Source organism: Chiloscyllium plagiosum, unplaced genomic scaffold (assembly GCF_037043375.1).
Source record: "Chiloscyllium plagiosum isolate Xiang-an unplaced genomic scaffold, Cpla_swu_hap1 HiC_scaffold_10, whole genome shotgun sequence".
In the NCBI taxonomy this organism is placed as follows: Eukaryota; Metazoa; Chordata; class Chondrichthyes; order Orectolobiformes; family Hemiscylliidae; genus Chiloscyllium; species Chiloscyllium plagiosum.
This window is the reverse complement of record NW_028270148.1, coordinates 36,060,400-36,087,739: the sequence shown is the minus strand read 5'-3', so window position 1 is coordinate 36,087,739 and position 27,340 is coordinate 36,060,400. Positions and strand designations below refer to the sequence as shown.

General features: G+C 40.5%; 1 long non-coding RNA gene across 2 annotated transcripts in view; it reads right to left on the bottom strand.

Moving 5' to 3' along the window:
- The window catches only part of LOC122552744 (uncharacterized), a 253,619-nt gene that overhangs the window by 127,594 nt on the left and 98,685 nt on the right, over positions 1–27,340 (bottom strand). The window lies entirely within an intron of this gene.

The window sequence follows — 27,340 nt, the reverse complement described above, 5'->3', positions numbered from 1 at the left end:
ATATTGATTAATTACAAATTACTTTTATATACCAGATCTACCCATCCAATGCAGAGCCAATGATAAAATTGCTCTCCACTGGACAAAAGAATATTGCATCACTAAAAGAAAACTCATTTGTTTCAGCTTAAAAAGGAATCTATATTTGCAATTGTCACTCCTTAGAATAATTAAGGATTGCAGATGAAAAATAGGCTTATATGTAACCATGAGCATTCTTGCCAACCATAAATGCCATTCCTAATATGTCAGAGGGTTGATACCAACAATACTTCTATTCAAACAGCACCCTTAATGTAATAAAATACTGAGACTCTTCATAGCAGTGTTGTCAAGTTAGACACTGGATCATATAAGGTAATAAGGGACAGATTAACAAAAGTTTAGTAAAAATAGTCGGTTTTAAAGAGCGTCTTAAATGAGAGAACATAGCATCATAGAATCCATACAGTGTGGAAGCAGGCCATTTATCCCATTGAGTCCGCGCCGGCCATCCAAAGAGCATCACACCCAGACCCACCCCCTACCCTAAGCCCGTGACCCTATATTTCCCAGGGGTGATCCATCTAGCCTGCATATCCATGTGCAGGTCAGGTGGATTGGCCATGCTAAATTGCCCATTGTGGCAATTTAGCATGGCCAATCCACCTGACCTGCACATCTTTGGTCTGTGGGAAGGAAATCCACACAGACACGTAGAATAGTCGAGAAGTTTAGGGAAGAAATTGCAGAGCTTAGGACATATACACAGCCACAAAAAGTGGATCCTCAATAGAGGAATGCAAATATCTTACAGGCTCAAGGGGATTACAAGAATAGGGACACCAAAATACATGGAAGAACTTGAAAAGAAAGATTAGAATATTAAAATTGATATATTGCTTAAGTTAACCAAGAACCAATGTAGTCTGGGAACAGTGGAGTGATGTTGTGTGAGATTAGATTTATAAAAAATGTGAATACTCTGACCAATAAAGGCAAGCATGTCAAATGCCTTCTTCACTATCCTAGCTACCTGTGACTCCACTTTCAATGAATTACGAACCTGTACTCCAAGGTCTGTGCATTGTGTGCAGCAGTTGGAACATCATGTTGTGGCTGTACAGAACATTGGTTAGGCCACTACTGGAATACTGAATGCTGTTCTGGTCTTGCTGCTATAGAAAAGATGTTGTGAAACTTGTAAGGGTTCAGAAAAGATTTACAAAGATGTTGCCAAGGTTAGAGGGTTTGAGCTATAAGAAGAAGCTGAATAGACTGAGGCTATTTTCCCTGGAAATACAAATACATTGATACAAAATCAGATTAACAAAAATGGCAAAATTAAATCAAAATAGGCAAAGCAGTCAAAATCAAAGTTAAAATTCCACCTGTCACAGACGTACCTAGACTTTTCCTTAAATCTATGCCCCTGGTCATTGGTTCGACAAGGGGAGAAGTTCATTTCTGTTTACCCTATTCACACCCCTCATAGTTTTATACATCTCAGTCATGTCTACCCTCTGCTCCAAGGAAAGCAACCTCAGTCTATCCAATTTCTCTGCATCACTAAAACTCACCAGCCAAGGCATCATGCTGGTAAATCTCCTCTGCACCTCTGAGTACAATCATATCTCTCTTGTAACATGGTTTCCAGAACTGCGCACAATACTCTGGCTGCAGACTAACCAACATTATATACAGTTGCTCTTAAACTCTACACTTCAGCTAATAAAGACATTAACCTTCTTAACTACTTCATTTACCTGTCATGCTATCAAGGGATCAATGGACATGCACAGCAAGGTCCCTCTGAACCTTGATGCTTCTCACAGTTCTACTGTTCATCATGTATTCCCTTGCCTTGTTTGACCTGCCCTACTGCAGTGCCTCACACTTATCCAAATTAAATTACACTTGCCACTGATTAGCCCATCTATATCTTCCAGTAATCTAATGCTGTCCTCCTCACTATTTATCACCGCACTAAATTTCATATTATCTGTGATACACAATGCATAAGGACATTATGTTTAATGTCTACATCGCTGAAGAATTTCTTTGGCCATTTATGACAAAGTAGCATTTCCTGGCATAATATTACATTTCTCTGCAGTTGTAAAGGGATGTTTATTATAATATGTACAGTGAGTTATTTTCCATCAAATGTGATGAACAAAAAAATTGAGCATTGCCTTTACTCAAATATCTGATTACAGAATTCATTTCAAATCACAAGTCAATGATGTTAAAAATCACACAACACCAGATTATAGTCCAACAGGTTTAATTGGAAGCACTAGCACCACTCCTTCATCAGGTGGTTGTCCAATTTCCACCTGATAAAGGAGCGGCACTCCGAAAGCTGTTGGACTATAACCTGGTGTTGTGTGATTTTTAACTTTGTATACCCTAGTCCAACACCGCCATCTCAAATCAAGTCAATGATTGTAGTCTATTCCAATTCACCTGATATAAACTGATTGGATCTATAGAGGCCTTCATTTAGAAAGAGGGAGGACATCTAATAGAATTCAGGAAAATCATTATGACGTTCCAAAGTATAGTTACAGAAATATGCTGGGAAATTCTTGAAACCCTGTTCTGCCAAGCAAAGTGAAATTGAATAGAATGGTTGTGGTTATGCTGAGATGGTTAGCAGTGTGGCAGAAAGCAGCAAAGATGATGGCATCCTCACATCTAATTTTCCTCGTCGTACCCCACAATACCTCAAACCAAGCCATCATCTAACTTACATGTTACAATTGGAGTAAGCCTGCATCACTTACTTGCTTCTCTCTTAAGCCACTACAACATTTCTCCTGTACTTTTACCTTTCAGAAGAAATCTGAATGAGAAGAAATCTGGCTAAGCATTGAGGAATAGTAAGAATATACGGTGAATATGAAGACATTGCACCATCACTTGACTTTACACCCAATTCAAACGCTAATAGTTTATCTTGAGGGATAGATGAGAAGAATAAAATCTCTACTTGATTAGATGCCTAGTTCAGATGGGTTCAGCCAGGCAGGGGACAAGGATAATGCCAGTTCCCACTTAAATGCACATGAAATCATTCCTTGATTCTGCTGGAGAGGACTCAGATGATGAGATCAATAAGTTCGATCCACAAAAGAAAACTGATTGAAATGAACAACAAAATATTTGATACATTGGTTAGTTTAAAAGAAAGCCTGTAGATAATTTTAATGAACCTGGAGAAATCTGACTCCAGCACCAATTTTTCCCTAGGATTCACACAAGGCTTAAAGCCCATCTTTACCAGTTATATCTGAGGCAATTGGCAAATTTCAATGAGGACATCTTCCTTAAAATGCAGATATCTGCCTCATTGCTCAAGGAGCAGGTCTTTGACCAGCACATCAGTGAGGATTATTCAGGTGAATATGGCCTTTTGTCAAGTACACTTGTTCCCTTACTTCTCCTCCTGTCATATCATTGGAGAACTTTACGACAATCAGAGGACGCATTACATGCCTCTAGAATCACAGCTAAAAGAAATCAACCAGCAATTAATGTGTAAGTAGTTAAATAGTTTTAATAAGTGCTGATGGGGAGCACTTATTTTTCAGGAGGAGCGGAAGAGGCGACAGCGAGGACCAGAGTGCTGCCTGGAAGGAAAATTTCCCTCTTAGAGTCATAGAGTCATAGAGATGTACAGCATGCAAACAGACCCTTCGGTCCAACCCGTCCATGCCGACCAGATATCCCAACACAATCTAGTCCCACCTGCCAGCACCCGGCCCATATCCCCCCCAAACCCTTCCTATTCATATACCCATCCAAATGCCTCTTAAATGTTGCAATTGTACCCGCCTCCACCACTTCGTCTGGCAGCTCATTCCATACACTTACCACCCTCTGTGTGAAAACGTTGCCCCTTAGGTCTCTTTTATATCTTTCTCCTCTCACCCTAAACCTATGCCCTCTAGTTCTGGACTCCCCCACCCCAGGGAAAAGACTTTGTCTATTTATCCTATCCCTACCCCTCATGATTTTGTAAACCTCTGTAAGGTCACCCCTCAGCCTCCAATGCTCCAGGGAAAACAGCCCCAGCCTGTTCAGCCTCTCCCTATAGCTCAAATCCTCCAACCCAGGCAACATCCTTGTAAATCTTTTCTGAACCCTTTCAAGTTTCACAACATCTTTCCGATAGGAAGGAGACCAGAATTGCACGCAATATTCCAACAGTGGCCTAACCAATGTCCTGTACAATCACAACATGACCTCCCAACCCCTGTACTCAATACTCTGACCAAATAAAAGAAAGCATACCAAACGCCTTCTTCACTAACCTATCTACCTGCGACTCCACTTTTAAGGAGCTATGAACTTGCACTCCAAGGTCTGTTTGTTCAGCAACACTCACTAGGACCTTACCATTAAGTGCATAAGTCCTGCTAAGATTTGCTTTCCCAAAATGCAGCACCTTGCATATATCTGAATTAAACTCCATCTTCCATTTCTCAGCCCATTGGCCCGTCTGGTCAAGATCCTGTTGTAATCGGAGGTAACCCTCTTCGCTGTACACTACACCTCCAATTTTGGTGTCATCTGCAAGGGGCTTAAAGGGCTTACCTCGAGTATCAGCAGTCTTCATTTCACAGCAGGAGCAGGAGATATATTTGGGCAGTAGCGTCTATACATGTAGTGTCTCCCATCCACCCTCTTCCTCTAACCAAACAAATGGACTCTGTGGTGTATTGATAAGGTAAGGCTTTTCTATTTCTTCTGTATCATGTGATTGTTTAAAAATTTACTTTCTTTTTTTACTTATCTATGCATTGGTTATTTGAAAAAAGACCATAGCAGAGAAGTATTATTTAACTCACAAATTTATATAAAGTAATAAAGAAATTAACTAAGTAGAGATGGTTGGGCAGATGATGCTCTGTAGCTGCACAATGTGGGAGTTGGCTGATCCCATTGTGAACAGCAGTGACCACATCTCTGCAAGTGTTGGTTGCTGGAAGAACTCTGGCTCAAAGTTGATGATCTGGAATCTGAGCTTCAAACACTGTGGACCATGTGGGAGGGGGAGAGTTACCTAGATGCTTTGTTTCAGGAGACAGTCACACCGGTAGATTAGGTAATTCAAATTCAGTTAGGGATCAAGGACAACAGGGTGTGATTGCAAGTAAGGCAGGTAGAGGGATCCTGAGTTCAGGAATGGTCTATGATGTTTGCTCCCTGTCTGGATGTGGAAAAGGGTTGTGGGGAGGATGAGCCAGTTGACCATGGCATCATGGTGCAGATGGCCATTCAGGAGGGGGCAGCAAAAACACAAGTGGTAGGTGCAGGACCTCTCTGACCGGCTTGAAACGATATTGAAGTGGGAGGGGTAGGATCCGGTTATTGTGGTCCACATTGGGACTAGCAACATAGGCAATGGAGGATCTGCTTGGGGATTATCAAGTATTGGGGACAAAATTAAGGAACAGGTCCTCAAGGGTCATAATCTCCAGGTCACTGCCTGAGCCACATGCAAATTGGTTTAGGAATAAGAAAATTAAGAAAGTAAACATGTGGCAAAGGGAGTGGTGTGGGAAAGAGGAGTTCCATTTCATGGGGCATTGGCATCAGTTTTGGAACTGGGGTGGGGATCTGCACTGATGGGACAGTATCCACTGGAACCAGTGTTCTAGAGAAAAGAATAAGTAGGGTGGTCACTAGGACTTTAAGAGGAAAGGCAAAGGGAAAGTGACAGAAAGTATGATGGTAAATAAAAAGATAAGCAGCAGGTTAGCATGTGTGCAGGAGGGTTTAAGTTCAAGGCAGATTATGAAAGAAGTAAAAAGGAAGGATGACTCAGGAGATATTATTAGAGATGTTGGAAATCATGAGAGTAAGAAAGCTAGCATAAAGGCACTTTATCTGAATGGTCGTAGCAGTCGTAACAAGTTTGGTGAGTTAACAGTAGATATCATCATGAATGAATATGATTTGGTAGCCATTATGGAGACATGGTTACAGGATGGTCACGATCATGACTGGGAGTTAAATATCTAATTGTACCAGACTATTCAGAAGGACAGACAGGAAGGTAAGGGAGGTGGTGTTGCTCTGACATTCAAGGTCGACGTCAGAGTGGTGCCACAGATGATATCGGCTCTCTGGACAATGAGGTTGAATGCAATTGGGTGGAAATTAGAAATTTTAAGAAGCAAAAATCACAGATGGGCATAGTCTTTCAGCCACCAAATTATAACATCACATTGGATGGGCAATAAACAAAGAAATAGCTAATGCCTGTAAAAATGGTATAGCAATTATCATGAGGGATTTTAATCTATGTATATATTGATTGAACCAGCTCAGTCAGGGTAGCCTTGGGGAGGAGTTCGTTGAATGATAGTTTTCTTGAGCAGTATGTAATGGAACTGGTGAGGGAGCAAGCTATCCTCGATCAGGTCTTGTGTAATGAGACAGGAATAATTAATGACTTCATAGTTAGGGATCCTCTTGGAAGGAGTGATCACAGTATGGTTGAATTTAGAATACAGATAGAGAGTGTGAAGATAAAATCCAATACTAGGGTCCTGTGCTTAAACAAGGGAGATTACAATAGAATGAGGGAGGATTTGGCTAAAGTAGATTGGAAACAAAGATTTTATGGTGGAACAGCTGACGAGCAGTGGAGGACATTCAAAACAATTTTTCAAAGCGCTCAGCAAAAGTGTATTCCAGTGCAAAGGAAGGACTGTAAGAAAAGGGGAAATCTGCCGTAGGTGTCTAAGGAAATAAGGGAGTCTATCAAATTGAAAGAGAAGGCATACAAAGTGGCCAAGAACAGCATGAAACTAGAAGATTGGGAAAACTTTAAAGGTCAGCAGAAAGCCACAGAAAGAGCTATAAAGAAAAGTGAGATAGAACATGAGAAAAACCTAACACAGAATATAAAGATGGATAGCAAAAGCTACTATAAATATATAAAAAGAAAAGAGTGGCGAAAGTAAAAGTTGGTCCTTCAGAGGATGATAAGTGGCATTTAGTAATGGGATATGATAAAATGGCCAAGGCATTGAATAGGTATTTTGTGTCAGTCTTCATGATGGAGAACACTAATAACATGCCAATAATTGACAAACAGACATAAGTAGGTGAGGACCTGGAAATAATCATTATTACGGAAGAGGTAGTGTTAGACAAGCTAACGGAGCTAAGGATAGACAAGTCTCCTGGCCCTGATGGAATGCATCCCTGGGTACTAAAAGAGGTGGAAGAAAAATAGCAAGTGCACTGGTGGTAATTTTCTAAAATTCGCTGGACTCTGGAGCAGTCCCAGCAGATTGGAAAACAGCAAATGTGATGCCACTGTTAAAAAGGGAGGTAGACCCAAGGTGGGGAATTATAGACCAGTTAGCTTAACCTCTGTATGGGGAAGATGCTTGAATCTATTATCAAGGAAGAAATAGCAGGGCATCTCGATAGAAATTGTCCAGTTGGGCAGACACAGCATGGGTTCATGAAGGGCAGGTCATGCTTGACAAATCTTTTGGAATTCTATGAAGATATTACAAGCACGGTGGACACCGGGGCCCAATGGATGTGGTGCACCTAGATTTCCAAATGGCTTTCAACAAGCTGCCGCACAAGAGGATGCGACATAAGATAAGGATGCATGGCTTTAAGGGTAAACTATTAACATGGATAGAGGATTAGTTAACTAACAAAAAGCAAAGAATGGGGATAAATGAATGCTGTTCTGGATGGCAATCAGTGACTACTGGTATGCCTCAGAGATCAGTGTTAGGACTACAATTATTCACAATTTATATAGATCATTTGGAGTTTGGGACCACTAAGATGGTTGGCAGATCAAAGTGTGCAAAGGACTGTGGAACTTTGTAGAGGAACATAGATATATTGAGTGAGTGGGCAAAGATCCCGCAGATGGAATACAATGTTATTAAATGTGAAGTCATCCATTTTGGTAGGAGTAACAGTAAAAAGGATTATTACTTGAATGATAAAAAGTTGCAGCATGCTGCTATGCAAAGGGACCAGGGTGTCCTTGTGCGTGAATCACAGAAGGTTGCCTGTAGGTACAAGAACTAATTAGGAAGGCAAATGGAATATAATCCTTCATTGCTAAAAGGATTGAGTTTAAAAGCAGAGAGGTTATTTTGCAGCTCTACAAGATGCTAGTGAGGCCACATCTAGAGTACTGTGTGCAATTTTAGTCTCCTTACTTGAGACAGGATGCGCTGGCACTGGAGGGGGTGCAGATGAGGTTCATTAGGTTGATTCCAGATTTGAGGGGATTGACTAATGAGGACAGACTGAGTAGACTGTGATTATATTCATTGGAATTTAGGAGAATAAGGGGGGGATCTTTTAGGAATATATAAAATTATGAAGGGAATGGATAAGGTAGAAGTGGAGAGGATGTTTCCACTGGCAGGTGAAACTAGGACAAGAGAGCATAGCCTCAAGATTATAGTATGTAGAGGGAGCAGATTTAGGACTGAATTGAGAAGGAACTTCTTCACCCAGAGGGTTGTTAATTTATGGAATTCATGGCCCAGTGAAGTAGTTGAAGCTACTCCAGTAAACATTTTTAAAGCAAAAATAGATATTTTTTGAACAATAAAGAAATTAAGGGATATGGTGAGAGTGTGGGTAAATGAATCTAAGTCAACGAAAAGATCAGCCATGATCTTATTGACTGGCTGAGCGGGCTTGAAGGGCCGGACGGCCTACTCCTACTCCTAGTTCTTATGTTCTTATTAGGAGTCCTTTTAGCTGCAGAACATATGTTCAGAGTGTAGAAAAGATATTGGCAGGCTCAGATTGATGCTAAGGTCTTCCTGCCTTACATTCTTCAGCAGGTTTTCACTACATGCATAGTGTTGCTTGCAACCGAATAAAAGCAAAATACAGAGGATGCTGGAGATCTGAAATAAAAACGGAAAATTCTGTAGAATCTCAGTATATCTGGCAGCACCTGTGGAAAAAGGAACAGATTTGTCTTTTCAAGCCTGCTTTGAGTCCTGCATTTTGGTAAAACAAAATAAAGGCAAGTAGGGCCTTGGGTACTGTTGTAGTATCTAGAGAAACTAGAGAGACCTAGGGGTTAAGGTACATAGTTCTTTGACATTACCATCACATATAAATTAGATAGGTAAGAAGGTGTTTAGCACGTTTGCCTTCATTGTTCAGAGTTGGGATGTTTTGAGATTGTACAGGACCGTGGAGAAGCCTCTTCTTGAGTATTGTGTCCAGTTCCGGTCTCCCTGTTAAAGGAAGGATATTCTTAAGCTGGAGAGGGTTCAGAAGATATTTACCAGAATGTTGGTGGGAATGGAGAGTGAGTTATAAAGAGGGGCTGGGTAGGCCAGGAGTTTTTTAAGTGGAGCAAAGGGTTAAGAGGTGGCCTTATAGAGGTTTACAAAATCATGAGGGGCATAGATTAGGTGAAAAGCAGGTGTCTTTTCCCAAGAGTAGGGGAGTTTAAGACTAGGCTGCATATTTTTAAGGTGACAGGAGAAAGACTTTACAAAGAGATGAGGGGAATTTGTTTTAAACAGAGGGTAGTTCATGTGTGGAATGAACTTCCAGAGAAAATGGTGGATGCAGGTACAGTTACAACATTTAAAAGACATTTGGAGAAGTACATGAATGAGAAATATTTGGAGTGATATGGGCCAAGCACAGGAAGGTGGGACCATTTAGCTTAGGATTATGGTCCACATATATTAGTTGGAGCGAAGGGTCTGTACCTGTGCTTTATGACTCTATGACTCTTCAGAACAGCATTTCAGAAATAATTCAGTCAAAATTATATGGAAAATCATCAGAAAATTCTCAGTCTGATGAGTCATTGGATCTACTCAGAGGTGTCAAGAAAATCCATAATGATGCATGATAAGCCTAAAAATAATCGGTATTTGAAGAAAGATCTGCATTTATAGAATGTCTTTCAGGACCTGAGCAAATGCTAAATACTTCATAGTCAAATGAAATGTAGTTAATTATAATGTAGGAAAAGAATAGTAATAAAATATTAATCTGTTTCTAGGGCATGTTCCAATGTTTTAGTGGATAATACTCACTTCTTCAACATTTACTGCAAATGTTAATGTTACCATTATTTCTTTCCAGCATTTTTAAATATATTTGATAATTGTCTTCTTTATTTTTGATTTTGTGGTACATTTGAGCCAAACACTAACACTTGCTCTTAATATTATTTTCTCTCTCAAGTCCATGTACCTGTTTCTCTTTAAAATTATTTAAGTAAAATATACAAGTTCATTTGCATAAAATATGCTTTATATCTTATGATAAATTAGCCATTTGCCCTTTGCTGCATGGAAAAATAAGGTCATTCTCTTTGAAAAAAGTCAAGTGGTTCATTTCCAGTTGTTAGCTTTTGGACTTAAATGAGTCCATCAAATTTTTAACTTGGTTGTTTAACTTACAGCCAACAGTAAATTACTATGCAAAGGCTTGGTAAATAACATGGCAAAGCTTGACTAGCAATTCACATAATTACAGTTATTACTGTCCAAAAGACCTTTGATGACAGCAACCTTTTTTACATCTAAAAAAACTGCAACTATCATGTGTTCCTGGTTGTGCTACCATTTCTTTCATTTGAAAACCCCAATCTTATATTTCTAAACTGCATTTAAGCTAAATGCAACATAACTGATTCTTCAGCAAAATTCAAAATCAATGATCAATAAAGAGAAGGAAGTACTGAAAAGAAGGTGCAAAGTCTGCCATGCATTTCAAAGCATTAACACATTAAGTCATTGTAAACAACAAGCTTCAATTATTTACAAATGCAAAGCTGGAGGTGTTAATAGGAGATATAAATCCTACCTATCCCAATATAGTCATTACACCCCCTTAAGCATTCACATTCTTGATTACTACCCTATGACAACTTGATCAGGAACAACAATATGAGCTTCCATATGCATGCCAATGACATGTGGACCTACAGCTCAGTGACCAATATATGTACTGTGGAACAGTCTTCAGCATCATCTTTTTTGTGACCGGCAGTTCCATCTGCTAATTTTGTTAGATTATCCTCTGAACTAGTGGATTTTTGGCTTTACTAGGGAAGACAACATATTTTAGCTTTCACATGTTTTCTTTTTAGAATTCTCTCCAAACAATTTTGATATGTTTCCACTCATTCTTCCTTAAAAAGGAAATGGCTTCAAAAATTTTCAACATTCCTGCAGCTAGAGACGACTTAAGTGTGAGCAGAGACATGGTGGTGAATTTTACAACGAGCAATCAGGATTGCTGCTGTCCTGCTTATGGTTAAAATCAGCATGATGTGATTAAATGGCAATTCAACTTGTTTGTTTATAAACCAATAGGTTTATTTATTCACTCATTCATTGTGGGTGGCACTGGCTCCCACTGGCCAGCATTTATTACCCATTCCTAGTTGCCCCCAAAAACATGGTAGTAAATTGCCTCCTTGAACTTTTCCAGTCCATGTGCTGTTGGCATTCCCAAAATGCCATTAGGGAGGGAGTTCCAAGCTTTTGACTCAGCGTCACTGAAGGAACAACATATCTCCAAGAGGTTTGTGAAATGCTCTGGCACGTGGTGCTGTTCCCATGTAATGCTTGCCCTTCTTGATGGTAGTGGTCTGTAGGTTGAAAGGCAGCTAAATAATCTTGATGCATTTCTGCAGCGCATCTTGTAGATGTTATACACTACTGCTACTGAGTGAGAGTGCTGGAGTGAATATAATGCCAATTAAGTGGGCAACTTTGTCCTGGATGGTGTCAAGCATTTTGACTGTTATTGGAACTGCACCCATCAGGCAAGTGGGAAGTATTCCTTCACACTCTTGACTCATGCCATGTAGATCATGGACTTTGGGGAGTCAGAAGGTGAGCCACTTGTTGCAAGTTTTCCAGCTTCTAACCGATTGTAGTACATTTCCAGGGATGGTGATGATGGTTTCTGGGACATTGCTTGCGAGGTGTAATTCCTTGAGTATGATAATGTCAGACTGCTGCTTGAGTAGTCTGAGTCAATTTTGGCATCCTCCCCACCAATTAAGATTGACAATTTTGTGAAGAGGAATCTTTGGACTCTTGGCTTCTGGGTGACGGTGGATACCATGAGAGTTGGTGAATGACCTCACTTCAAAAACCACACATTATACCTCCTCTATCAGTAGGTATATGAGAGGCAAATGAGAACTATTGGTCTGCTGAAAATGAGATTTCAATGTTTGTGCCACAACTCTTCTGCTCAAGTCCCATTTTCAGTCATGATATACTGTGCCTTGGACAATCTGATGCTCCAGAAAAGGGAAGTCTCATGGAACTCCATTCTCAAGAGAGTTATGAGGATGGCTCCGAGGAAGAAGGAACTGAACCACACCAGACAGCTGCACACGCTAGTGTACAGAATGCTCTGGGTGCCAGGAAGGCACCGCATTCAATTATGATGCAAAGATTTAATTAAAAATCTGTATGTTGATCCACAAGACCATTTTATTAGCCCTCACTTTCTCTTGGTATCTCCCATTCATCAACCAGGGATGCCCATTCATGGTGTAAATATCAATTTGAGGAGCCTACACGAGCACATATTCCTGTAAGAGTTGAGACAAACCATCATAACCGGCTCATCATACACATTAAGCATTGATGTATCTGGAGCTGCAAATGTAAGGAACAGCTACTTACTAAGAAATAAGTCAAGACATTTCACATCAAAACTGCTAAAGTATTAGTCATGTGAATTATGCATGACAGAGTGGTTTTCTCAAACTCTTTGTAGGTGCTATGGCATGCTTCTCCCCATCACCACCAAGCTGTGCTAACCCTGATCTCCCTTTGCCTGGAAAGGCTATGGTGGGCATCCTCTGGTTGCCTGAGACCAAGTTTGACATATGGTGGGAGTCTGCTGCACAACGGCAGGAGGGTTGTCTGTACCTGTGGCACTCAGACATTTGTGTCCAAAGCAACGGGGTGGAGGAGAAGCTGTCCTCATTATAGATGCCCTATGGTGGCTGCTGCTGTAGGACCTCCACTTCTCTCTCACTGCTTTCCTGAGAGGCACCAGGACCTAATAAGACTCCAAGCTCCTCTTCCAATTATCCACCTGGCTCTGGACACCAGAGCTCAGAGAAAAGTTATTGGAGTGCAGGTTGGAATAGATACCTGGTATCCCATAAGGGAACACCTAGATTTGGCTCTCCAATGATAGTCATCCATCCACGGCGAGGTAGCTCAGTGGTTAGTGCTGCTACCTCACAGCGCCAGGGAAACAGGTTTAATTCCCACCTCGGGCAACTGTCTGTGTGCAGTTTGCACATTCTCTTCATGTCTGCATGGGTTTCCTCCGGGTGCTCCGGTTTCCTCCCACAGTCCAAAGATGTGCAGGTCAGGTGAATTGGCCATGCTAAATTGCCTGTAGTGTCAGGTACATTAGTCAGGGGTAAATGTAGATGAATGGGTCTGGGTGGGTTGCTCTTCGGAGGGTCAGTGTGGACTTGTTGGGCCGAAGGGCCTGTTTCCACACTGTAGGTAATCGAATCTAATCTAATCTCTCAATGGGAGAAGACATGCATTCTGACGGTTCAGAGCTCTTGTGGCCTGGATAATTTCCTCCAATGTCCATGTCAACTCCTTCAACTCCTTTGGAATCTCTGCCTTATCTCCACATAACTCAGTTGATGACCAGCATCTTGCACCAACTTACATGTACCTGCACTGGTGCAGGTGTGAAATAAGGATGTGATGCTGCACCCTCTGAAGTTTCTTCTTCCAGCTCAGAGGTTAATATTGAATCCTTAGAACTAGTGGCTGCAGCAGCCAGTTTCACCTATAGGAGAAGAAACAAGGAGAATGAGAGCCATCATCATCATTTAATGAGATTGAAGTGTCACACTTCCTCAAAACACAATGATCACGAACTGTTGTCTGCAAATAAATCAAGTGATTTCAAAGATTCCTGGCTGCAGACTTCAGCTTTCAGAGTACCAATTCTGCTAGAACTGCCACCAAACCTCACCTGTGATGTCAATAAATGTATGGCAGTGACCCACTTCCAGTTAGTGGCCTGCCTCTTCATAGTGTCATAGAGTCATAGAGATGTACAGCATGCAAACAGACCCTTCGGTCCAACCCGTCCATGCTGACCAGATATCCCAACCCAATCTAGTCCCACCTGCCAACACCCAGCTCATATCCCTCCAAATCCTTCCTATTCATATACCCATCCAAATGCTTTTTAAACGTTGCAATTGTACGAGCCTCCACCACTTCCTCTGGCAGGTCATTCCATACACGTACAACCCTCTGTGTGAAAATGTTGTCCCTTAGGTCTCTTTTATATCTTTCCCCTCTCACCCTAAATCTATGCCCTCTAGTTCTGGACTCCCCGACCCCAGGGAAAAGACTTTGTCTATTTATTCTATCCATGCCCCTTATAATTTTGTAAACCGCTATAAGGTCACCCCTCAGCCTCTGATGCTCCAAGGAAAACAGCCCCATCCTATTCAACCTCTCGCTATAGCTTAAATCCTCTAACTCTGGCAACATCCTTGTAAATCTTTTCTGAACCCTTTCAAGTTTCACAACATCTTTCCGATAGAAAGGAGACCAGAATTGCACGCAATATTCCAACAGTGGCCTAATCAATGTCCTGTACAGCCGAACATGAGCTTCCAACTCCTGTACTAAACACTCTGACCAATAAAAGAAAGCATACCAAACGCTGCCTTCACTATTCTGTCTACCTGCGACTCCACTTTCAAGGAGCTGTGGACCTGCATTCCATGGTGTCGTTGTTCAGCAACACTCCATAGGACCTTACCATTAAGTATATAAGTCCTGCTAAGATTTGCTTTCCCAAAATGCAGCCCCTTGCATTTATCTGAATTAAACTCCATCTGCCACTTCTCAGCCCATTGGCCCATCTGGTCAAGATCCTGTTGTAGTCTGAGGTAACCTTCTTCACTGTCCACTACACCTCCAATTTCGGTGTCATCTGCAAACTTACTAACTGTACCTCTTATGCTCGCATCCAAATCATTTATGTAAATGACAAAAAGTAGAGAATCCAGCACCGATCCTTGTGGCTCTCTACTGATCACAGGCCTCCAGTCTGAAAAACAATCCTCCACCACCACCCTCTGTCTTCTACCTTTCAGCCAGTTCTGTATCCAAATGGCTAGTTCTCCAAACCCCCACCTTTCAGCCCTAATTAGGTGCGCTGGCCACCATTTTTCTCAGATTTGGGTGCCTTCCTGCCAGGTGTCTATTAATTAGAGGCAAATACTTTTGGTATCTTCAAAAGTTGGGACCAGCCAAGTCAGCACACTTTCACACTCCTCAGTCAGACTCCTGTTATGACACAGGGTAACCCCCTCCCCACCCCGTTAATTTAAACTAGCAACACAGAAAAGGTTTATCCTGTGCAGTAATCTGTGAAAGTTCAACAGGCGAAGAACTAGCCCAAAGGTCACGATTTAATGTAAAAATTAACAACTTTATTTTTTAAAGTCTAACAGAGAATAATTAACTAACAACTATTTATAACTCTTTTCGTTGACCTATCTTTTACTTTACTCTCTACAATACTGGTCCCATAAAACCACCTGATGAAGATTTACTGAAAAATTCAAGTTTCAAAACCAACCAGTTGTCGAATCTTCTCTTTGTATCTTCCTCTGTAGATGTGCTCTCCAAGTCATTGTCAATATTTTTTCTCTGTGCAAACTCCTTCTCCACAGGTACCTCTCAGACAGTTCTTACTAGCAGCCTATGTCTGTTGATCTTTTGGCAGTTCTTCCCCAACTGTTCAATTTTTGTTTTGGTTTTATACCCCAAAGCATCGGATTGTTTCATTGGTGTTAATGTTGTCAGAATACCAAATTCAAACTTAATTGGAGTTTGGTATTTTGGGGCATAATTTAAACTGATTGGCTGAATTCAAATTTGTTTTTTATCGTCTCCAGGCAACCTAACATTTTAAATTTTCCAGTACACTGTGTGATTCTCTAAGTCCTTGCTAGCTTTCAACTCTCAAAGGCACAGTACCCCTTAAACCTTCATAACCACCCTTAAGAAAAAAATGAACCATAATAATGAAAAGATGGCTTTATTTATTTTCTATTCTTTAAACACATTACTATACATACAGATAATTTTAATCCATATTCAACTTAATGTAAATACAAATCTCATCTGAACTTTATCAGTTAAATCCGTGATAGCACATCTGCGATTACATTCTTACAACCCGCAACACGTATGATTTTTAAATTAAAAGTCTGTAATATAAGACTCCAACAAAATAGTCTAATAGTCTTGTCTTTAAAGCATTCTAAGAATGTAAGAGGATTATGACTCATGTACACAATTGCCTCTAATACATCGTTCGTGACATACACATTAAAATGTTGTAAGGCCAGTACCAAACTCAATAGTTCTTTTTCGATCGTGGAGTATTTCCTCTGGTGGATGTTGAGCTTCTTCAAAAAGTAACCAACTGGCGGTTCAATCCCATCCTCATCTTCCTGTAACAGTACAGCTCCAACTCCTATGTCACTAGCATCGATGGTGACTTTAAAAGGTTTTGAAAAGTTTGGTGTAGCTAAAACTGGTTTGGTGGTTAATTTGGCTTTCAAATGGTCGAATGCCTCCTGGCATTGTTCTGTCCACCAAAACTTTGTGTTCTTCTTCAGCAAATTGGTTAACAATGCCACTACATTGCTGAAGTTTGGAACACACTTCTGATGGAATCCGCTGAGTTCTAAGAATTGAAGCACATCTTTCCTCAAGGTTGATCGTGGAAATTCCTGGATGGCCTTCGTCTTAGCATTCCGTGGGGTCAGCCTTCCATTACTGCTGTTAGGTCCTGAGGACATCACCTCTCTTTGCACAAATTCCGTTTTATTTAAGTTTATTACCAGTTTTGCTTCTTGTAGTCATTCAAAGAGCTCTGCCAACTGCACCATGTGATCTTTCCAGGACTTACTAAAGATCATCCAAATAGACTGCACAGTTTGTTAACCCAGCCACAGCTCTGTTCATTAGTCTTTGGAATGTGGCGGGTGCATTCTTCATTCCAAAGGGGATCACCTTAAGCTGATATAGCCCATTTGGGGTTACAAATGCAGAAATTTTTTTCACTGTCTCTGATGAAGTTACCTGCTAATAACCACACAGTAAGTCCAACTTAGTGATGTAACTGGCTTGTCTGACTTTCTCGATACAGTTCTCCAATCTAGGAATTGGATAGGAGTCCAATTTTGTAATGGCGTTGACCTTCCGTTAATGCATGTAGAATTGTTGAGTCCTGTCTGGTTTCAGAACTAATATGATCAGCGAACTCCACTCTCTTTGGCTTGGTTCGATGATATCCTCACCGAGCATGGCCTTCACCTCCATCTGGACCTGTTTGGCTTTGAAAGGATTAAGCCAATAAGGGTGTTGTCTTGTTGGAACTGTATTCCTGATATCTACTTCATGTACAATAGCATTAGTCCTCCCCATCTGATTCTTACATATGTCCTTATACTGCAATAACAAATCTTTCAACTGCGTTCGATGTTCATGAGACAGATAGTTTACTAACCTATCCTACACCTCAAGGACTTCTTCATTTTTTAATCTATTTTGAGGCACATCAAAATCTACATCATCTGGATTTGATTCCTCACTCTATTGGGCAGTAACTAACACCTGTTTCTCCATTTCTTTCTCTCCAGTATAATATGGTTTCAACATATTCACATACCTTCTGTTTATATCTGGCACCTTTACTAGATAGTTTACCTGACTCAACTTTTTCTCAATTTGATAGGGACCACTAAACCTGGCTTCAAAGGGATCTCCTATCACTAGTAACAGTACTAACACATCGTCCCTTGGGAAAACGTCCAAGTCTCAGAGCTTTTATCTGCCACCTCCTTCATTCTATACTGTGCCCTCTTTAGGTGCTGTTTAGCTAACTCACTACTCGACTTAATCTCTCCCTTATCTCTGATACATAATATAAGTGTGAGATCTCTGACTTTGGTCCTGTCAATCAATTTTTCTTTAATTAATTTCAAAGGCCCTATCATCTCATGCCCGAATATTAACTCAAAGGGAGTGAACTGAGATTCATTTGGGGCATCTCTAATGGCAAACAATACGAATGGAATACCTTTATCACAATCATTCAGGTAATCCTGACAGTATGTTCTCAATATGGTCTTAAAGATCTGATGCCACCTTTCTAAAGCTCCCTGGGGTTCAGGATGATACACACTGGATTAAAGTGCTATATACCTAAGCTATCCATAACCTCCTGAAACAGACTAGCAGTAAACTTTGAGCCTCGGTCTGACTGAATCTCTCTGGGTAGATGAAAACATGTAAAGGAAGCTACTAACTCCTCTACCACTCTTTTTGCCTTGATACTCCATAATGGAATTGCCTCTGGAAATCTGGTAGACACATCCATTCTGATTAACAAGTACTGATTCCCATTTTTAGTTCTTGGGAGGGGAGCTACACAATCAATTGTAATTCACATGAAAGGTTCTTCAAATGTAGGAATTGGCAACAAAGGCACTGGTTTTATTACCACCTGTGGCTTATCGACCATTTGGCATGTATGACATGTTTAGCAAACGTGCATTCCAGGCCAATAAAAATGTTTTTGTACTTTAGTCTGAGTCTTTTGTACCCTGAAATGACCTCCTACAGATAGTTCATGTGCTACTCGTAACACTTCCTATCTGTACTCTACCAGCAACACAGCCTGGTGCACTTCGTCCATTTCTCCACTACTGACCTGCTATGGTCTCCATTTCCGCCTTAGGATTGTATCTTTCAGATATTAACCCTCCGGAATATTCTCTGCCTCCTTTTCAGAGTAGGTATCAACATATAAATCTTTTACCATCTCATCTTGCTGTTCTAAGTCTCTTAGCCTTTCAGGGTTAAACACTGCTGTCTGATCCTCTGCCTGTTCGAGTGTGTCCTGCACCTTCATGTCAAACAGGATGTCCGCTAACTGAACCTCAACTCCTTCACCTTTCTCTTTACTTTTCACTTCGTATTGTGACTTATGATAGTGGGATCTGGTGATTACAGAGTTTGGGAAAATACCAGGATATTTCTATTTTAACTCCTCAGTTTCTTGGTCTTCCTTGGGCTTCTCCACTAGGGGTATCACCCCACCTTGGTTCCTGCCAATCATTCCCAAGAACCAATTGAATTCCTGAAACTGACACTCTGTCAATCAGACCCACTGTAACCTCCCCAGTCTTGAGTTGGCACTCCAACCTGATCTTACATACAGGAATGCTAAATTTCTGTTCTATCTATCCCACAAACTACTCTCGAATAACAGATCAGAAATAGTGCATATTCGATCATTCCTTACTATCAGTCACTGGTTAAATCCTGTATCTCTCAAAATTATAACTTCTTGTCCTTTTCCCCCTGTTCTTTCTGAGTAAACTTTACTCAGAGGCAAATTCTTTGTCGAGATCAGGTTCTAACTCCATACCCAGCCCTCTAGGCTGTGTACTCTCCTGCAGCTCCTTGGCTCTTCTTGGTGTCTCCTTTACAATATTCCCTAATGCCATTAGCTCAGCTTCTTTTGCCACATCTTTTCCCACTGTGCCTTTCTTTAACAACCAGCACTGTGATTTTACATGTCCCACTTTCTGGCAGTGAAAACACCTTTTCCCAGTGCCCTTCTGAAAGCACCGGCACTGTAATTTTCTGTGTCCCACTCCATAACAGTGAAAACGCCCGAGGCCTTTGACCACCTTTCCACCCTTTTGGGCTTCTTTTACCTGTGGTAAACTCTTACCAGTGTTCTCTACTCTAGGTTTCATAGTGTAGGATCTCCCCTTCTCCCAACTTCTATCCCTCACAGGATGAAATTCTGGCCGAAAGCTTGTCTTATGCACCAACATGTATTCATCTAATTCTGCTGCCCTTCTCATTTCCTGAACTTTCTGTTTCTCCACAAGAATTCTTATCATCTCTGAAAGTGAGTTTTTAAACTCCTTCAGCAGAATGATCTCTCTTGGAGCCTCAAAGGTCCTATCTATTTTTAAAGCATGCACCCATCTATCAAAATGACTACGTTTAAATTCTTTTGAACTAAACATAAGCCTGACCTGATTCCTTCTTTGTGTTTCTGAACCACTGCCTATATGCTTCTGGTTCCAATTCATAAGCACTTAGAATAGCCTGTTTAGCCTCTTCATAATCTCTTGAACCCTCATCTGACAGTGCTGCAAATACCTCACTAGCTCTGCCTAGCTCTTAAAGAATCTTCTCTCTCTCTCTCTTCCCTTTCTCTCTCTACCTTCCAACTCCATTTTCTTTCATTGTAATTCATGTTTTTCTGTCTCTAATGCACTTGTCTGTTTCTCTGACACACCTAAGTGTTTGAGTAACTCCCTTACAATTTCAGCTTTACATTTGTGTCTGGTTAAACCCAAATCTATCTTACTTGCTAATTCCAAAAGTATGGCCTTTTTCTTTCCTTCTAAACTTTCTTGGCAAATTTGAGAATCATCTTCAAATCCCAGAACCTCTAGCAATTTTAAGAGCTAAATTTAATTTTTTAAAAATCTCTCTTTTGATTTAATCAACCACAAGTCACCGAAAGTAAATAAATTGCCTCACCTACATTTTATTTAACGATCTCGGATACTAATCTGCAAGTGTGTAAATCTGCTGGGACTTTTCGTACCCCCAAAACTATTCAAATCTGTCTAAACCAGTTCAAATCCCAATGACGAGCCCGCAAACTGTTACAACATGGGGTAATGCCCCCATCCCACTAATTTAAACCTAACACACCGAAAAGTGTTATCCTGTACAGTAATCCCTGAAAATTCGAGAGCCAAGAACTAGCCCAAAGGTCACTATTTAAAGTAAAAATTAATAACTTTTTTTAAAGTCTAACAGAGAATAATTAACTAACAACTATTTACAACTCCTTCCTCTGACCTATCTTTTACTTTATCTTATACAATACTGATCTGATAAAACTACCCGATTAAGATTTACTGAAAAATTCAAATTTCAAAACCAGCCAGGTGTCAAATCTTCTCTTTGTATCTTCCTCTGCAGAGTTGCTCTCCAGGTCATTGTCGATATTTTTTTCTCTGTGCAAACTCCTTCTCCAGACAGGTACCTTTCAGACAGTTCTTACGAGCAACCTAAGTCTGTTGGTCTTTTGGCAGTTCGCCCCAACTTCAAATTTTTTTTTCAGTTTTATTGTGTTTCATTGGTGTTAATGTTGTCAAAATACCAAATTCAAACTTGATTGGAGTTTGGTATTTTGGGGCATAATTTAAACTGATTGGCCGAATTCAAGTTTTTTTTTTCATCTCCAGGCAACCTAGCTAATGTGACTGTTCAACCAATGTTACATTTTAAATTTTCCAGTACTCTGTGTGATTCTCTAAGTGCTTGCTAGCTTTCAACTCTATTAAAAGTTCAGTACCCCTTACACCTTCATAACACTCCCAGTATACCCCAGCAAGCACAATTCACCCACTCACATATGGGTTGACTCCATAGTTCTGATGAAACTCCAATCTTTTTGAATTGGATTTTTATATTTTGTTTGAGGGGATCATCCAAAATTTCCAGCCTTCCCCAAGAATTTTCTATCTTTAAGACCTTGAAAGGGCTCGAGCTAATGCACCCTACTTGATACGTAATCAGTTCCTTTTGAGGTTTTCTGAATATGCTCAGTGAGAAATTGAGTTACCTCATTGCCAACATGGACCTGCCCCCCCCCCCCCCCCCCCAAATCCTGTATGTAAGGGATATTGCTCCACCTATTCTTACAACTAAGCATTGCCAGGAGAGTGTTCTAAAACCTGGAACTCTCACTCTCGTTTACAGTTCCTCACTCTTTCCTCGGTCAAATTCACTGCAACCATGACAACCAAGACCTGTTCCAGCCACAAGGCACACTCCTTTACAGATTCATCACCTGTTTGTGCATCCAACCAATGAACAGTATGGTTAGTGCGAACTGAACACAGAAAGCAATCACATTTACAGGCACCATGTAACTGGGCTATAATCAGAAGGTAATCTTTAAATATGTAAACATTTCTCTGTTTAAAATAGTTATCCAATTTGTAGCTCAATTTTAGTCTGGCTGAGCAGATAAAGTAATACCTAGTAATATCTTTAGACATTTAAAAATAAATCATGGTACGGAATTTTACAGGGTGGTATGATCCTCTACTCCCTCAGCAAAAGGTTGGAGGTGAGGGATGTGTAGGTGAGCCATACCACAATCCCAATCGTTACTATGCAGCAATTTAGTGCTGTGAAGAACATTACTTGCCTTAACGAAAGATTTGGCTGCCAGTTCTAAAATGTGTAAAATCCTCCCCATATGGGGCCAATCAGAAACTGGACATCAGAACCCCACTGGGAATACTGGTCACTGCTATGACCACAGGCAGCCCAACAACATTGAGCCCAGGTATGTCTGAAATTGGGCGGCTTGGCAAGGAGGTGATCCAGGCTGGGTTCAGGAGACTTTGTGAAAGGGTTAAAGTGGGGTAAATTACCTTGGTGTGAGGTGTCTCCAATGGTTCTGAAAAGGGCCTAAAAAGCCAATGAAATTGTTTGACAGCATCCAAAGCAGTTAAAGCTCCATGGTCCACTTTATGGTGAGGGCCACTCCTGCCATGGATAAAATCAGTGGTCGTAGGATGAGACTCTGAAGTGATCATTAATTGACCACCTAACAACCTCTATAGGTTTAAGGTTAGACAAGCCACCTGACGCTTCCACTGGAACCACTCCCTCTCCAAAAATTTTCAGATCGTTCAGAGGCAGGCAGATCACCCACTACGTTTTACATGCACTCCCACGCACAAATCCACAAGCACTGGAATATAAAATCCAGCCCAGGATAACAGGCCATTTATCCCAAAGACATCCCATTTATAATCCATAGATCATTACTTTTACCCTCCAAGAGGGACATTTCTGTATGAATATTTTGAATCCTTTCTCACATGCAATGACTAATTAAATAACACTTGAATATTCGATTACAAACTGGATATAATTCTTTTGCCAATGAAATTAATGGACATCAACTTCATTTACTGAAAATCTTCTCTATGTGTTTTACAGATTACTAAGAAATCAAAACATTTATAAAGCACTGAGTTTGCACCAATGCTTTGCACCAACAGTTAAAACAAATATCCTGCTGCGCCTGGAACATCCAATACTCTCAGCACTGCAAGGACTTGAATTCTGCATGTCTACTTTTCACCAAGTTAATCAGTTCTGCTGACCTTAGCTTATAAATGTAATGCTCAGGAATCTATTTCTGGCTTTCCTCTAAAATTGCTCCAATACGTCACTACATCACTTAGAAGATGGATGCCAAGAACTGTTTAAAATATTTGAAATGTACAGTTCTCAAACACCCCTGCCAAAGGAATTATGCATACAGAAAAAAAGCAATTAATGAGCTAGCATTTGGGAATTCTCTTGCTGTGATCCAAAGAAATTAAGTGAATCCTTTAAACTTGTTTTTACATAATTCATATAAAGGTTAAATCTTACTGCAAAGTACATCATTTCAAATAAAACATTTAAAGGGTTGGCCTGCAAAAACTGTTTTTGATTAATTCCTTGTAAACTGTTTCCAGGCTCATCCTGGACTATTCAACATGTTATTCATGTTCTGTAAGTAATTTATATATGTATGTTATTCTGAAATGACATGAAAGACAGAGCAATCTTATGTACTATCCAGTAGCTGGTTTAAATAAAATGCAAAAGTCTTTACTCCTTGGGGCATACCACAGCTGGAATTTTACTGGGCCACAGGTGGGACACATTCAGTTGGAAGTCCAACACTGATTCTGGATTTTATGAGCAGTGGAAACAAAAGAGGGCTGACACCTGACATTGACAAGGCAGAACTTGAATCAAGGTAACTGATGTAGCAATTTGCTCAGGGAGGTGATAGGCTAGTGTTATTATCACTGGACTATTAATCCGGAGATCAGGGTAATGTTCTGGGGACTTGGGTTTGAATCCCACTATTGCAGATGGTGGAATTTAAACTCAGTAAAAATTTGGAATTAGGTCGAACGATGACTATGAATATATTGTAAGAAAAATCCATCTGATTCACTAATATTCTTTAGAGAAGGAATATGTCATCCTTACCTGGTCTGGCATAAATGTGACTCCAGATCGACAGCAATGTGATTGACTCTTAACTGTCCTCTGGATGATGATTTTTTTTTTTAATTACCATGCTGTTCCAATTTTATTAATGATGCAGAGGAACCTCAGTTCTTCAAAGCCCTGCCAAGTTAAATGAGGCAGCAACAAGGTGATGCCTCTGTCTGCCAGTCATCCAGAGAACCAGTGTACTGATGAAGGGAGATTAGGATACATATCTTCCAGTCAACCTGTTCAGAGATTTTGTTGCTCACCTCTGGAGCAGGTTGAACTTGGACACAAGCTCAAAGGTAGGCCAAGTACCATTGTGCCACAAGAACTGAATTTCTGCAATGTACCTTATAGATGGTACACGCTTCTGCTGAGTGTTGGTGGGGTAGGGGGTGGATGCAGTGCCACTCAAGTCGGCTACTTTGTCCTAGATGGTGTAAAGCTTCTTAAGTGCTGTTTGAGCTGTACCAATCCAGGCAAGTAGGGAATATTCCATCACATTCCTTCCTTGAGCCTTGTAAATGATAGATAGGCTTTGGTAGTCATTTGCTGCATTATTCCTAGAGTCCGACCGACTCTTGCAGCTATTGTAATTATATTGTAAGTCCAGCTGAGTTTCTAGTCAATGGTTACCCCAAGTATGTTGTTAGTGAGAACATCACTGTATCAAGGGTTGATGGTTAGATCATTTTTTTTTATTGAAGATGTTTATTTCCTGGCACAGATGTTACTCCTGTGTTAATAAACATACCTTATTGCAATGTGGTTTCTGCCATATGACTATATGTTTCCTATTGTCAACATAAATGATCTCTGACAATCTGAGCATTGACAAACAAGTGTTACGTTTCACCAATTTGCATCACATTGTGAACCATTTCACAGCCAAGAAGTCCGCAAGGCCATTTCAAACTAGCTTCAGCAGATATTTAGACAATGGCAGCCGTTAGATCACAGGAAAGACTTGTTGCATTTTAGTATCTATTCAGTTAAATGCCCCAAAAAATGGTTTGCATTTTAATGGAGGCAAAATACTGTGGATGATGGAAATCTGAAATAGTAAAGAAACTCAACAGGCTCGACAGCATGTGTGGCTAGAGAAACATAGTTAGTATTTCAAGTCATAGTAATAGAGCCATAGAGATGTACAGTACGGAAACAGACCTGTCGGTCCAAACTGTCCATGCCGACCAGATATCCCAACCCAATCTAGTCCCACCTGCCAGCACCCGGCCCATATCCCTCCAAACCCTTCCTATTCATATACCCACCCAAACGCCTTTTAAACGTTGCAATTGTACCAGCCCTCCACCACTTCCTCTGGCAGCTCATTCCATACACGTACCTTCCACTGCGTGGAAAAGTTGCCCCTTAGGTCTCTTTTATATTTTTCCCCTCTCACCCTAAACCTATGTCCTCTAGTTCTGGACTCTAGGGAAAAGACTTTGTCTATTTATCCTATCCATGCCCCTCATAATTTTGTAAACCTCTGTAAGGTTACCCCTCAGCCTCCGACGCTCCTCCCCTAAGATCAACTAACGTAACTCAAAACTGGCTCCCTGTTCTTCGGGAGATTCTTCAACAGCACGTCTCAGCGGGGCAAGCAATAGTCTAAGGCTAATTCATAAAATGGCAAGGAAAAGGTAAACTAATAAGCATGAAGCCTTAATTCTCATCTACTTATGGCTACTCAGAAAATGGTTCTCCCAGCTGGCGAAGGAAGCTTGGTTATTTGGTGCATCAATGCAGAAAACAAGGGAGAAAAATATTAAATTTTAAAGTTGACCTTTGTAAAACCTCCAGCTGCTTCATTATTTGCAAAGTTTCGTAAGAAAATTTCCTGCATGTCACGTTACCCTTTTGAATTACTAAAACTGAAAAGTAGATATAACATCACTTGTAATCAAACAGCATTTTACTATGATGCATGAAACAATCTAGGACCAATATACTCGTTAAAAACTTTAAGAGACCTATAGCTTTTCCTCTATAAATACACAATAGCAAATAACATGTTTGAGTTGCTTGTTAATTGTGGTCAAAAGCACTCAGATGTGGATAAATCAATATTAACTTGCTTGCTTAGCTGCACTGGTGGGTACATTCAAACGATCGCTCATACATTCTGACACCACCAATGCTATTTCTTATATTTCTTGCTGTCTGCCCCTTGGTTTGATAATATGTCTCTGTGGAGAATAAAATCCTGGAAGCATGCCAACTCTAACATGCTGTGAATGGTACTTTGGAAATTAAATAAACTGACAAATGTGAGTTGTACAAACAAATATTAAAATAGAAGTCAATCACTGACAAAAAATGAAGCATTTGTGTCATTTTGGTTTGGCATTTCAGAGACCGTGCATAAGCTGTTTAAAAATCAAATGCACTGAGAAACTATGTTGCATCCAACTCATAGTGTGATAATAGATTCACAGGTGGGCACTTTCACCTAATGTTTTTTGTAGGATGTGTCTTGTGTTTATGGTTACCAATTTAATGCAATAATGACTTTTTAGGGAAGGAAATCTCCGGTACATTCCTGGTCTGGCCTATGTGTGACTTGAGACCCACAGTGTTGTTGACTCCTCAGAGTACAGCATGGAAACAGACCATTCAGTCCAACTCATCCTAGCAGACCAGATATCCTAAATTAATCTAGTCCCATTTGCCAGCATTTGGCCCATATCCCTCTAAACCCTTCCTATTCATATCCACCCAGATGCCTTCTAAAAGTTGTAATTGTACCAGCCTCCACCACTTCCTCTGGTAGCTTGTTTCATACATGCACCCGCCTCTGTGTGAAAAAGTTGCCCCTTAGGTCCCTTTTATATCTTTCCCCTCTCACTTTAAACCTATGCTTTCTAGTTCTGGACTTGTCCAACCCAGGGAAAAGACTTTGTCTATTTACCTTATCCATGCCCCTCATGATTTTATAAACCTCAGCCTCCGGTGCTCCAGGGAAAACAGCACCAGCCTATTAAGCCTCTTCCTATAGCTCAAATCCTCCAACCCTGGCAACATCCTTGTAAATCTTTGCTGAACCCTTTCAAGTTTCTCAAGTTCCTTCCGACAGGAGGGAGACCAGAATTGTACACAATATCCCAAAAGTGGCCTAAACAAATGTCCTGTACAACCACAACATGACC